At 39.9% G+C, this 15660-nt stretch overlaps 1 long non-coding RNA gene across 1 annotated transcript in view; it reads left to right on the top strand.

The window, feature by feature from the left end:
* Nucleotides 1-15660, top strand: part of LOC105941274 (uncharacterized) — a 64353-nt gene that overhangs the window by 14054 nt on the left and 34639 nt on the right. The window lies entirely within an intron of this gene.

The following is a 15660-nucleotide window of genomic DNA, read 5'->3' as shown; positions in this document are numbered from 1 at the left end:
TTTTAGGGAACAGCCTTTTCTTACCCTTTCTGTTCATCTCCTCGCAGTGTTTTTTTGTGTCTTCTTCAAAATGTGATCAATAGATAAAGACGTGCCTCTCGCTCCTTTTTTTTTTTTCCCTTGGTTCCATAGAGGCGAACGTATATTCTGCTCTACAGGTGGGAAAGAACGGCTGATGCGATATAGATTTTTTTGCTGATATGATTATGAAGCACGTGGAATGTCAGATTAAAGCCAAACTGATGAAAGATAGGCATCAATCGGGGACATCTCCGGAGAGGCTGCGAGGCATGACGTGCTTGTCAAGAAGGAGGAATATAGTGACTCATCCCTCCCTAATCTCCCCTTTCCTGGACAATTGATCTGCCTTTCATATCCATTAGCGTGGCTTTCATAGGCGCTGTAATGAATGGCCAGACAACAGACATACTTCAAGATCAAACTCGTCTCTTAGACGGAGAGGAAAAAAATAGCTGAAAAAACCCACAGATAGCAGCTGTGATTCACACAGGTATCTCAAACTTCTCCAAGTAGGACCTTCATCTTAGTGTTACTAAGAATAATGGTGTAACTTACAACCGTGGTGTTATTCAGTTGTTAGTACTTAGAGCTGTGTTTCCCATTCATAATGTACTTTTTCTGGTAAAAGATGGAAAGAAGAAACAAAGTATTAGTGTTGTACTGGTATAAAGTTATTCCATCTGTTATTTTAGGGATTTTTCTAATAAACTAGTGGTTAATGTCACATCAATAACTAGTACTTTTTAGGCTGGCAGCTGACAGCGGATGTCACTTTAATTTGCAAATGTTTAAAATGCACTGCAGTCAATGTCTGAATTCACTGCGATTATGATGACGCAATAAAAATGATTTAGGCTTTAAGCAATCTCTTGTAAACTATGAGCAGCTACTCACAACCACCCAGTGAGCACAGCCCCAATCAGACCACCGAAAAAGTGATTAGGTGGACATTTTCTCTCGCAATAAGCGGTCAGCACGCATTCCAGACGTTTTGATTCATCTCGGTGTGATTTTTTTAGGTGGTGCTATGATTACCACCATCACATTCTTTCAGTCTGAATGTCCTCAACAACACTTCTGCGAAAAGTAAAAAAAATAAATAAATAAAAGGAAAAAAAAAATCCGAGTTACGCATGAGAGGAAGCTGACAATGGGAGTCAGACAGGAAGGAGAGAATGACAGAATTTAATAAAGTTCAACAAGGCAGAAAGGATTGCAGAAGCTTTCTTTTTTTCCCCCACCTCCTTCTTTACAACTTCTGGCTACTTAAACACTTTTACACCCTGTCCTTTTATCTGTGTCTGCATTCGCTGACAGAGGAATAGCCAGACACAGAGGGAGACGCTCATTCCATTTTTATTTGAATGTTGACCGAGGATGGCCACCATCTGTGCAAACTGTCTGACTCTATGACTCTCCTGCATTTCCAGCCATAAATATCAGACGGGGCTTCGCTCCTCAGATAATCCGCACATGGCAATTTGTCCTCCCCGCTCTGATTTGCCACTATTTAGGCTTCGATCACTATTCTCTTAAGTTGACACAAACAGAAGCACTATATCATTTTCAGCAAACAGCAATTTCTGTCTAACATCATCTCACACCCTTTTGTCAAATTTACTGTGGCATCTGGTGCCTTTGTTTTTCTTATTCCTCATCATAAAGAAACCTCTTCAGTCTTCCCAGAAACCCAGCCTACACTTATGTCTTGCTGGGTGCGTTTTTTTTTTCTTTTCCCCCCAGTCACCGAGAAGCCTTCCACTAAGCTCAAACACACAAGGGGGAGTGGTGAAAATGGGGTAGATGACATTGTTTTCAGTGATATGGATGCACGACTTAAAGACAAAAGTGTTGGTTGAATGTTGTCATGTCAATAAGCCATCAGTCGCGCCGCTAACAATAAGTTAATGATTCCCCAGCAGTAATACATTTATGAATAGAGAAGTGTCTTCTTCAGCCCAGCGGGTGTGCCCATTAAAACAGAGCATGAACAAAATAATTGTGATTTGCAGATAAAATCCACTTTAGAATGGGATTCCGACTGAGGAATTGTTGAAAGAGCTGTAATTTTCCACTAAAACGTGACACACACTCACAGGAGCCCTGCTAATCAACTGTGTGTGTTTGTGTGTGTACATGTATGTGTGTGCCTGTTTTGAAGTTTGCATCTTTGCACTATATTCAAATTAAATGACAAATGCATTTAGTGGGAAAAGGTTTCCTTATTTTTTCCCAATCTAAATGTTTTTTTGCACGTCCTTCGCTGTAACTCGTTTGATTTAGCTCATAGGTAGTAAAATATGTTTCCCTGCTGTAAGTACTGGTGGAAAAAAAGAAAAAGAATCTATTCTCAAAGTGTGAAATCCATGTAAATGGAAACACATTAGACTAAGAGTACTCTTAAATAACAAAGGAATAGAAAGTTATAAAGTAATGATACTTTTTGAATAACGAATTAAAATAATCTTGATCTATACAATTTCCTTTCACTTCAAAAGCAATTTGGAGATGGACTTTTTGAATTAATTGTGGTTTGCAAAATGAATCTAAGATCACAATTTAAGCACTGGGAAAAATGCAATTTATAAACCTGCTGTATGGAAATATGTTGAGGTTTTATCCCTTTTGCTCTCTGAAAACAAACATCTCTCTTTCTCTTTTTAGGGTTTAAAATTGCCGTTCTTTAACTGAATTGATTGCGAGTCATGTAAAATGTGTGGCAATTATTTTTACATTAATGAAAATTAGAAAAGAAGAAAAACAAAAGATTCATGCACATTTATTTTGCGTTTAAGAAATCTGAAAATGTTTCAAAAAGTGTTCCAATTCTTTTGGCTCTGGTGGAAAAAGTGAAATGTAAAATTTGACATTTAATAAAATAAAACAATAGATAGTAAATATTCCCGGGCGTGCTCAAGATTACGATTCACTCACAAGATTAAAGCTTGCAGCTGATGAAAATATCAGAGGTGTGTGTGTGTTTATGGAGACTGTATGTTTCTGTTAAATATTCTGTTTCTGCCCCGTGCCCTCTTCTTCAGCAGCGCTTTAACGCCACCTGACTGGAGAATTACTTCCTCTATTTCCCATTTATTTCACGTTTTAATACTCGGATAAAAGTGGTAAAAACATGAGAAATAAACACCAGTTTGTTTGTTAATTAACAACAAATTCACAACTAAGGAACAGTTTTTGTCATAAAACTTAAAAAATGCTAATAAATACTGTGTAGTGTATCTATAATCATTATTTTGAAGGTGAATACAACGTTGCAACTGATTTTTAAAGCACACAATAAGCAGGTTGGGTTGTGTGACAGTTGTGTGACTAACAGGAGTGTGAACTTGGAGCACGCAGGTTGTCTTGTGTTTAACAGTCACTGCTTAGTTTTGTCTTCATTTTTTTCAAAATATTTGGTTATGATTGGCCAGCAAACCTGCTTATTTAGATTTAAGCAAATGAGGTTTGGATTTAGATGCAGTGAGTTCGGAGTGAGATTGCTCTTATGATCGCAGCGCTTCAATGGGAGTCACATGGCTACAGCCAAAGGGCTTGTGGGGTACCTCTGAGACCCCAGCAGCTTTTACTAAACAGCGGTGCTTAAAGCCCTCAGTTTTAGGATGAATAATAATACTTAGCAAGTATATATGTGTGTGTGTGTGTGTGTGTGTGTGTGTGTGTGTGTGTGTGTGTGTGTGTGTGTGTGTGTGTGTGTGTGTAATTGAAATGTGCTGCAGCATTTTCCAAAATTTTGGCTAAACCCTGACCTGTGTCACTCTGATGTAAGCGACTGACTGTTTTTGACTGGTTTAATATTTGCTTAGTGTAGTGTTAGATATTTTGGTGGCAGCCCCCTTTTTTCCGCCCTGCTTTTCTCTTTGATTTTTTGAGTTTGTGTAATGACACACTCAAAAAAGTGAGAAAGGTTGACTGAGAAATGTGACTGCTGTTGGTGTTGTTGGCTTTGTAGCAGACTCAAAGAATTGCCCTCAGCTTTAGCTCAGACAAGTTCACTGTGCAAAGTCACAAACTGAGCGATCGGAAGGTAAGTCCACAGGCCGGCTTGTTAGCTAATAATTAATGTACAGTAGCATTAATTATAGCATGCTGTTAACAAATACCTGTGATTATCAATAAACTAATAAACTGAACTTCACATCTTGAAGTGTCACTGAAAATGATGTGTTTACGTGAACTTTTTTGCTCATAAACATGCTTAGTTGAGTCTTGAAAATGAGAAGCTAGCTGTCCTTTGGTGCCCTGGTCAAGTAATAAAACGTCTAGACACCAACTAACATGAATTTCCCTTAAGAATTAGTGTCATCGGTGTGAGAGACCTGCCCTGCACTCTGGGGTGCAGTTTGAAATACTGTCTTTAAATCAATGCTCACCTCTCCACTCTCCCTTTAATTGAACTTTGTTGCCTCTTGTTAAGGTCTTTAGTCTAAGAAAACAGTCCTTAACTGTAATGAAAGCAAATCAAACTTTCTTCAAACAAGTGTTTGGCTACATGTTGCTATGTTACTACAAGAAAAACAAAGAAAGAAATACGGCTCGTCTATAGCTTCTCCACCAAAATTCACTAAGCAAGGAAACTTAGAAGATTAAACAGTTAAGTAGGTAAAGCGGAAACTAAACAGCGTTTACATCCACTGGTGACTAGGGGACATTAAAGAAGGGAAAAAAAGGCAGTAGCTACAAAGAGCAAAGGCGTGTGCGAGGTGGTTTAGATAATGGCACTTTTCCTTTTTATTTTATACTGTCAACAATTGGCACTTTGGAGGGAAGTCCACGCAAACCGTCTCCATGTATCATGCTGCTCATGTTTCCAGAGCAGTGTTATTGACACAGTAAATTAGAGGAGGCACACATCAGGTAGCTGACAGATCCGAGGCATCAACAGCAAACTTATAATCGCAGCTCTATCACAGTGGGTGAGTTTCTCTCCCTTTCTCCTCTTCTTTAATGTTCACACTTCGCATTTGCCCGTGCCTCTATAAGTCCATTCAGCATTTTATTTTATGGACATCTAAAAAAGAATGCTCTGCTTTATTGCGAGCATATAAAAGCTCCTCTTACCTGAAAGCATGTTTTTTCTCCTATTTATTATTTTGTGCAGTTTGTACACAAGACAACAATGTAACTCTTCTTAATCTTTTTAAAATTAAATGTGTTTATTTATGCTTTTTATAGCGTGAAAATCAATTATAAGGTATTTTACACAATTGTTGTTCCTTTATAGTTACCAGAAAAATGACTGATCATGTTCGGGAATTTCCTTCAGCTGTTTTTTTAACACAAGCTTGTATGTATTTATTATTGAGTCCTGTGGTTGGAAAACAAACAAACAAAAAAAACAAAAACTGTCCTTCTTTATGACTAGTTGACTTTCCCAGGTCTTACAATAGCATTTTCCTACAGTGAAAAGCCTCTTTAGTCTTTCCACTTCTATAAATTCCCCTGAAAACCTCAGCTTGGGAACGCCACGTGAAGACATCTGTTTCGGTCGTGTCTGTTTCCGTACGTGATTATTAAGTGAAATTACTGCTGTTTAATCCAATATCCCTGTACTTCTCTTATGATTTACGTGTCGTGACTGTAGCATGACACGAGGGCCTTTCATCTCACATATTCTATATAACATTTTCAAAAGCATCTGAGGGAAGAGAGACAAGTAAAGTGGAATCACTGTAAGCATGTTTGCTGTTTATTGTGTTAGCATGTTATGTAACAACATTTAGCAGAAGCAGAATATTCTGTGAGGTTTTTTTTTCCAGTTTCAAAAATCTAGTATGTAAAGTGTTTGGCGATGAGGAGATACCAGTGAGAGACTTGGGGGAAAAAACACAACTTTTACTCTCTAAACGGCGTGGCATACTGCCCTGGTTACCATGGCTATGAGAAGGGTTTGAGAGCACATTAATCATGAGGATGTAGGTTTGGTTCTCTTATTCATAATAGAAGCACAGAAACTCCAGCCGTTCTTTCTGAAGCTAATTTATGATGTTTAGGACATTGGTTTGTAGATCATGTGGGATAACTCTGAGAAGTAGGAGAAGAAGGAGAGATTCCAGCAATTAGTCTATAGCAACAGACTTTTTTGTAAGGAAAAAGTGTTAAGATAAAGACACTTCTAAATGTTTTCCTATCAAGTTAACTTCTGACCAATTTTTTTTCATATTTAAAAGTTGTGTTGAGTTATTAGCGGATGTCAATGTGTTCCTGTGCTGGAGGTTTTATAGCTTAATGAAGATTAAACGTCTTGAAAAAGTTTGGCATGAGAAGACGTGTTCATTTGCCACAAAGGCACATTTGGCACTCAACCAGCCAGTTCTTAATTGCTCAATCTGGAAATAGTAGATGATGCCTCATGTCATTGCACCTATACATGTCTTGATTAAATGGAGCTCTTTGTGCCCACGCATTTTACCTAGGACGGAGAGGGAGCTGATAAAAATTAGATAATGCATAAAGAAGTATCGCTCACGCTGTTGTGCCACTTTTCTGAGCTGCTATTTTTTCCCGCTTTGTCTTTGGTCAGAGACAGCAGATTGATGACGGCGTGACAGAGTGACATTGCATTCTGGGAACTCAGGACTATGGCCATAAATCCATGGCGATTCAGCTTTACAATGGCCCACTGTCTAGCCATCAGAGGGGTAGGAGGTTGTTACTGCAACACCCTAGTGAGCTGCTAGGGGACGACTATTGTGCTTCCTCGAGGAGGAAAAAAGGGGTAAAATGAAGACACCAGGGGGAAATAGGCAGGATGGTAATGAATTATGAAAAACTAATAGAATTGAAAAAAGAGGAAGGGGAGACAGAAAAACCTCTATGGTGAGTGGAAATTTCCCACACTCTTTAGACACTGTGATTCTTTTCAAGTAGATCTTTCAAATCTGAACCTCTGCTGTATTAGAAAGCAAATAAAACACATGGACAAATAAACACTCCGAGTTCTTTATTGACCTTGGACAACCAGCTGTGTTGTGAGTGCAGCTCAACTTGGCTCTCTACACCCTCCCTCAATTGTGTGTGTGCGAGCAGAACACAACTCTTGAGTATGAGTGCGTGTTTTGTTCAAACTGCATAAATGTGGTACCGTGTTCATTGAACAGCTGCCATTTTACAGTTTGTTTGGTTTTTAAAAAGTTGGAATCCTACTAATTATACCTATTAAAAAAAATTTCATGCATGCTATAGTTGCAGTAACACATTCTATTAATTGGCCTTGTAATATTGAGGACTTCACACAATTATATTTACACACAGTGGAGAGGATATGATTTAAATACTAAAGTTTACCTGTGGCAATCCTACGTAACAGTATTTTAAGGCTACAACCCATAAACAGCGTCCCAGCAAGAGTGACAAAAGACTGAAGCAGATCCAATAAAAGCTGGAAGGGAGTGTGTTGCATTATCCAAAGTAGGTGGGACACATCTGTGACTACAGCCAGAAAACATCTGAACTGCGTCTGTATCTGTCTGCTGCTGTGATCCGGGTTAACCCCCTCCCTCAAATAACACAACTGAAACTAACGCACTGTAAAGCAGTGAATTCCAAGCAAGCTGATAGCTAACCAACATCTTTTTTTCTCTTCCTGAATAAATGGGCACAATCACTGAGTGGAAAATATTTCACTCCTCTATTTGATCACCACAAAGACTCTTGGTGATTTTGGCTCAGTAATGGGAGCCATACCTCAGCTACTAGCATTCCTGGAGCGCTTTCCTTCTTCTTCAGCGGCTTTACTGTATGTCCTTCCTCCTTCTGCGTGATCGGGCCTGCACCACTTGTCATCTCCCTGGTGGCAGCTTAGATTCTCCAATTTTTAGGTTAATTAATCAAAAATGATTTCTTTTCTCATTAGCCATGCAGTTGGTTTGCAATCTGCAAAATCGATGTTTTACAGATGTTTCCCTGGGTTTTGTTTTTCGAGACGGTGCTGATTTTTATTGGGTATAGATTTAAGAGGGTGCTGAGGGATTGTGAGTTAACTGAGCTGCACACAATCACACACACACACGCAGCCACAGACTCACTAAATGCATATTATAAACAGTCACAAGCCCAAACACCTGCATGAATACAGGACAAAAAAACAATCGCATTCAAACTCAGCTCGGCTCGCGCTTACTTCCTTTCAGTTGCCCCAAATCTTAAGAAAATACAGTGTTGAATGTAATCTGCTCATCTAACTGATAGAAAAACAGCAGCTCTCTCTTTCTCCATTTTGGTTCGCCTGTATTGAGTCGATTGTTGCCAAACCCAGGGGGTTGAGCCACACACACTCTCTCGCTGGGAAGCACTCTTTAATCACGTAACAGCTTCTGGTTCTAGTTCCTGTTGGTTGTAAACAAATGTAATGTTGCATTTCCTGCAGTCTAGACATAACAACAAACCTGGCAAAACCAGAGAGAGGACTGATGGCGGTTGCTAAGGAGTGGCTGGCACAAGTCGCCAATCCAGGGTCTGTGGTCTGATGGAAGGAACACAGGGGTGAAGACAGCTGAGGTGTTGGGCATCGTCTTTGGTATTATTTTGAGCTGTGCATCTCTGAGGAATGTCACAAGTCTTGGGTGAAAGCTTGTTCAGCGTGCTATTTGGTTTAACATGATTTTTTCCAGGTTTTAAAGACGTGTACAGTACTGTACTTTGTAAACATTTACCCTTTTTTTTTTTACCATGTTTCCACTTATATATTTCTGCGTATAGTAGTTATAGAAACTTTCTGAGTCTTCTGTGTGCCCATTGTGCCATCTGCTATGCAGTTGTTCTGCCGTGCCTGTGTGTGTGTGTTTGTGCCTACATTTGTACTTGTGTACACCAGTCCCCACCCACCGTTCCACTCAACTACACAGGAAAAAGAAGATGAAGCAGAGGAGCAAAGGAGCCCAAAGAGAAATTATTATTGATTTAATCACATAATCAGCCGCAAACACTTCAGGCCAAGATAGCAAATCCATAATAGCCTCCCCACATAACCACCTTTACAAATTTACCATCAAAGCCCTCCACGCACACACCGCAAACACAGGAACCAGGGGTCACCTTCAGTCGCTGGCAAAATATTGACTTTCCTAATGCTTCTATATGTTTTTGAGTTAAGCGTTATCAATCACCGATAAGGGCTTGATGTCTCTGAAACATAACTCCTGGTTGAGGGATTACAGCATCGCTTCTCTCGTCATAATCTAAGCATATCTTTTCAGACAAAAGGCGAGGACGGTAAAATCAATTTCGTCAGAAGCAGACATTTCCCACTGTGCCTGGTCTGGCCTGTCTTTAGATAAAGTACACCAACTCTGCGGTAACCTTTGAGACATCATGAGTTGTTTTTGTAAAAGCTTTGCTGTTAGCGCCTCAAGGAAATAAGAGTTTTAATTAACACTGGGGGAAAAAAACACGTATTTTCTTTTATTTCTAATCTGATTTCCCGGTTTTACTGAAATTATCTTAAAACTCTAATGATGCATATCCTTTAAAGTACTGTAATAAATTATAAATTAGTTTTGTTGAATGAATGAATTTCACTCCTAAAGTCAAAAACAAAAGCACAAATACAAAAGCTGTTGTGTCTTTTTTGTTTCTATTAATTGTGCATAAGGCAAAAAAAAGTTCTTCTAAAAAAAGTTTTGTTTGAGTGAATAAAGACCCAACAAATGATAATTTGACGTCAATAGGCTGAGCTCTGTCTTCATGAAATAAACATAAAAACACTTCCAAATTCTCTCCCTGTTTTCAGTTTGTTGCCAAAAAGTAATTTAAAGCACCCAATGAGAGTGGGTTTTGTTACCTTGAGAGCAGCTGCAAGGCTGCTGTGAGGAGCTCGGGAAATCTCTCGCAGTCTTTCGACAGTCTGTGCTTATGGCGATATTTGTTTTCCAGAGTATGTTTTTCAGAGCATGTACAATAGATGGACAGCCTTGCATTGATATGGTCCAGGTCCAGGGCTGTTTATGAAACTACCTCTGAAGGTTTTGGTGCTTAATATTTCAATGAAATCTCACTGTCATTTGAAATCATGCTGCCTGCTTTAGGACACAATCGAGGTACAGGAGTCAAAAAGTAGATGTAAGATACAGTAGACAAGTATTTGCTCGGATTATCGACAGTTCTACATTTATAATAACTGCGGTCTGCCTTTTTATTATTAGTATTAGTATTATTATAGTAACCAAATAGCTGGATTTGAACTAAAAGCAGGAAGAAAAAGTTTAACTCCAACTGCTAATACTTTACTTCTGTATGACTTAGAAAGCTATTACAGTCTATACAATAGTTTAGACTGTTTGAAATCTATTGTTAATTTCACCCATAGCAGCTGCTCACTGTTCAGCAATCTAACTGTTTAATAATAAGACCCAAACGCTAAATTTTCCACAATTACACATATGAAGGGAGGGGAGAAAAATAATCTAAACCGCAATCTTAACGTGTATTATGTATATATGTGTTACTTCAGATGGAAATGAACATTTAAAACCCTGAAATATCTGCCCCACTCTGTTGTTCGGTACACTAAGGCACACAATTTGTCTGATTTTGTGTGGAAAGCTAACAATGAATCTGATTCAGATTTCAACACTCCATCAAGATCCATCTCTCCAGTGATCTATCCATTCAGTCGCCTATCCCTGTCCATCTAGCCCAGGGCTATGGAAGCCTAATTGTTTACCAAAGGGTTGCGGCTCATTTGCTCCTGGAGATTGGGCCTAATTAACACTAACTTATCTGAACACCGAGGAGCGCTGTCCACTCCACTTTAATCTAATCTGTACTCTTTCAAAAAATAATGAGATCATTTACACCTCATTAACGAGCAATGTAATGTCTGGGCATTAATCATAATGATTGCTTATCATTTCACTTTGCAATATTATCTCCTCTAATGAAACTGTTCACACAACTGCCAAGAGGGCCTTAATTGGTCGTGTGAAATCACAGAGCACCCAGCAGCTTGCCGCACCGTGTGTGAAGTTCTAATTTGCATGGGTGGGTGGGGTGTGGGGATTTGAGGGGTGGGCACGAGGGGATGGCATCACTTAAGAACACACAGAGAAATGCACACACAGGCACGGACGTGATGGAGTAAATGGAAACGTGGTGGGATCGTTTAATAAAGTGTTATTATTGCGTGGTGCTGTATGCAGACAACAATGCAAGGAAATTTGCAAACAGTCCGATGAGGTCAAATAAAAACCTTAAACTTGATATTGTTTAGACTTTTTCCTATTTTTTAATGTTAGGTCTCAAAACTAAATATATGCTTCTGATGTTTGCTGTTCCTCTCTCTGGCATAAGATCCATGCCAGTGGTGGGTGTGATTATCCAGGCGACATGGCATCCTGACTGATCCCAGCTTTGTGCCACCACCATGAAGCCCAAACAAGAAAAACACCCATCCAATATCCCCGTTTTTGCATTGTAGCCTCTTACTGTATATCCACCCAGCTGGCCATCCCCGGCAGCCCGGCCTCCTGGAGGATATTTTAATACCAGTTAGAATATATCATCCCCTCCAGTGTGTGTGCGGACCACCTAAAGAGGCCACGCTTGACTGGAAGGAGGAGAGCACTGAGGCTCCTCGGTGCCCCGGCTCCCTAGGCTTAGGAGGGCTTAGGTGCGGATGTCATTAACTCTTTCTCCCTGGTCAGAATGGCTAGCTGCTAATTGTGGCCCCTGGTCTGTGAGCTGAGCTTGTGTAGCTAAGGAGAAAAGGCTTGCCGTAAATTGAAATCTGAGCAGCGTGTCTGAGAATTGGGGTGACTTCCATCCCGTGCAGTTTTAAGACACAGTCATAATTCCTTCTGGGCTAATTTTATCATCCATAGAAACATTATTTTTTCTGTTCACTGCACCAAAATCTGTCACCCTTTTCATATTTTATTACACCGGATCACAATTCCAAGTAGCCAGTGACCACAGTCATTGAGTTCAAGTCTGCCAGTCTTACTAAAAAGCCTAGACTTGAGTCAGGTTGGACATTTCTTATGTTAGATTTGGTAACTAAAACTTTTTTCTTACTTTAAAAAGCAGCTTTACTTTTTTTTTAAAAACCAGTAGGCATTTTTATTTTAACTTTGTTAGAACTGGTACTTGTTGATACATGCAGCATTCATGGTTTGCACTATCATGACAGGCTGACTCTCCTCAGTAAATCCAGCCACAATTTCTGATTGTTAGGATAGAACTGTGCACGCTGTGTGTCTGCTGTTCACTGAGCTTTACAGAAACTAGCTTAAATGACAACTTTACCACGAGCAAATTAACACAACAAAACACCTTTAAGCACAATTCACTGGGCTACACACTGAACTTAGAAGATAGTATCAAAGTATCGATCCTATTGTGATAGTATTTTGATAGTATTAGCATTTGTATCGGTACTATCAATATCTGGATCAATCCACCCACCTCTACTGGGCAGGTGAGAGTACTCTTTTTCAGATGCCAAGTGATGAATCCAGATGAAGCTTCAGTAGTTTGTTTAGTCATTTGCTCGTCTTTGATAAAAACACTAATGCTAATTCTGTCTTTTTAAATATATATAAATGGTACCTTTTGTTTCATTTCACTTATATTTTTTGTAATGAAATAAGGCCTCTGGTATCTTAGTCCCAACATGTAATTGGTAATCATGCAGAACTTTAAGGTTCATTGTAAGATTAATTGTAATGCTGAGGACATAATGGACCCAGTTAACATGCAGCTGGCATGCAGATTCAAAAGTGTCCAGGATGAAGTCAGGTCCAAACACTCAGGAGGCCAGCACAAGTGTAAGGTGTCAGAAAAGTGGTCCAGAGATTAGTTTCATGTACCACAGTTCTGCCTTTCAGTGTACTTCCCTCCTACTATCAATCCTCCCTATCGTTGCCCCTCGTCTCCTCCGCTGTTCATCAGTCTGAAGCTAACTGTCAGCTCTTCTCCAGCTTATTAAAGGCTCTGGTTAACATCCGCTGTATGGCGGAGTCAAACGCCTGGGCTGGTATAACCACGTGCTGATATGATTTATTCTCTCCCCGAGGAGCCTTCTAATGAACAGAGATGTATGCTCAGCAGCCCCGTACATGTAACCTCCGTGTGCTCAGAGGACGGCTGCGCTGTAATATGATAAGTACCATGTCGATAGCCTGTATGATATGCTAATCATACTAAAACACGGTGCCTCGGGCTCTCCCCGTGTTTATTTATGAAGGCTTGACCTGAGGGAGAGCAATAATCGGCTTTTCTCTGAACTCTCTAACCCTGGGAGCCAAGGGAACCGCCAATCACACACATCTGAGTCCTATAATTCCCTCACCTCTCTCTCGCGCGCTCTCTCGCTTTCTCTCACTCTCTCCTGTCCTTCTGTTTCCCCCTCAGCTCGAGCTGAAACGGTAGATTTATGCAAACGGCACAGAGTGTGCATTTTCCTGCCCACATTTGTCGAGGGCCACATGTCAAGGGCTCAAATCATTAAACTAATTATTAATTGGGACTGACGTAAACATGCTGTCAGCAGCCTCACCGACTTGACCGTGTTCTCAGCTCAAATATAACCCATTGATTTGATGTGGCAAACATTTAGTCAAGACATCGCCACTCCTCTGATGCAGAATACATTGCAAGTATTGCACAAATATACAATTTCTTTTTGTAAACAACATTTGGTGAAAGTAGAAGAAATACAGCCAATCTGATATTTTACGATGACATGTGATATAAGTGTTTGCACGGCCTTATTACATTTGCTTTAGTAAAACCCAAACATGAATATTCACATCGAATCAGTGTCAAACTTTTCAACACTTCGGTACCCCTTCGCTTCAGCTTTCCGTGCCTTTGACTTTGACTGCCTGCGTCTCGCTATGGATTGTCTTCTCATGAGTACAGCTCTCCCGTCACTGCAAACATGAGGCTGTGCAAATATTTTGAGGGAGAAGACAGGCTGGTTTGAATGGCTAGTGGATACACAGCGTGGAGTGGATATTGCTAACAGTGTGATTTCCTCATGCATTACCATTTTATTTATTTATTTATTTATTTTTTGAGGGGTGACCACAAATGACGTTGAGTGTTCAATAAGCCTATTTTTCATAAAGTCTTAGTCACAACGTATTAAAAATAAGTAGAAATGTGTCTTGGGGTAGGGTGTAAATCAGAGCTCGGGCCTTGCATCTGTGAGCTAGGAAACAAAGGTTTGTTTGTGTGCCTCAATCACTCTTGCTCATGAAAGCAGACACTTACTTGAAAAAAAAAATCCTTCTCCTTTTCTTTTTTTCAGGGAAACACTCTAAACCAACATCCTGGGTATAAATTTGCAAAACGCAATACAGGCCTGATTGTGTGTTGAGTGGATGTGGGGTGCATACGAATAGACCCTGTACCCCTGCCTCTCTCCTCCTCCAAACAGTCCCCCCACCACCACCACCACCTTCCCCCTCACCTCTTTCTGTTCTCATGCAGCCAAGTAATGTACAACAAAAAAAGCACAGCTGAAAGTTTTTTTTTAAATTTCCCCTTTGTTTTCTCGTAACAGTTTTGAATTCAGAGTTCTTGTTTGTGTTTTAACCAATCGGCATAAACCAGAAGCAGCAGGTGTTTGCAAAAGTAAAATAATAATGATGATTTTCAAAGGTTCATAAGCAAAAATGTAGTTAATATATAGTTGTACGACAGATCGCGGCACTGAAAACACTACTTCAGAAATAAAAGAAATTCTCAGCTGCTGCGTGGCAATATTGGATAATTCCACTTTAAGAGTTTCCAACTTTTTGAGCTCACACTGTTCACGCCTCCAACTTCAAATGTAGCAGCCGTCATCGCGCCATGTCTTTGGCATTTATAAGACAGGAGAATAACTTTAAATGTGCACTCTACAGTATCATAGCGATGACCGAGTCTGGGAGAATCTGAATGCAAACTCTGGGAACAAGTGAAGCTTTGGCACTGTCACCAGGTCAGCTCAAAACCCCCTCCAAGCCCAGCCCCTCAGCACCAGGTGTTCCCTTGCATTCAAATGATACTCTTATTCATAGACTGTCCCAACTGGAGTATTAAAAACTAAAAATTTGCAACTGAATGCTGATATAATCCTGGAAATATATGTCTCCATTAAAAAGTAGCCCATTTGAAGGAACAAGGCGGTCTTTGTGTGGGGCTTTATGTATATTTATCAAGGCGCTAAAAGGGAACCAGAGGTGGGGGTTAAGGAGAAGGGGATAAGGAGTAGCAGGGCAGACTTTCCAACTGTTTACATGTTAATTTCAAACTTAACAGCCCTTGTCCTGGAACTATTTATACACTGAATGCAAATTAATTTCGTCTCCCTCTGTTATCGTCCTTTTTCCCCCTTTTTTTTTTAGCAAACACTTGACTGTTGATGGAAAAATGCTAATTAATGGGTGCTTGGAAAGTTGGACTAACTGTGCCCCTGGATTTGAACGACAGGTTGCATTTTGTTAATATGAATGCGACTCAGTTCCATTTTCGGGTTTAGCTACATCAGGTGTCAATAATGACCTTCGTCCTGAAGGATTTTTGCATAGTGTTACGCTTTTATTGGTGGCACTTTTTTTGATTCAGGATGTTGACTCACCAAAATATGCAAATGTTGAGAAAGAAAGCTGCCTGCCTGGATGTTGTGTTAAAGCA

This window comes from Maylandia zebra, linkage group LG11 (assembly GCF_041146795.1).
Source record: "Maylandia zebra isolate NMK-2024a linkage group LG11, Mzebra_GT3a, whole genome shotgun sequence".
Taxonomy (NCBI): Eukaryota; Metazoa; Chordata; class Actinopteri; order Cichliformes; family Cichlidae; genus Maylandia; species Maylandia zebra.
The sequence above is the reverse complement of the archived record's forward strand: the minus strand, read 5'-3'. Positions and strand labels throughout refer to the sequence as shown.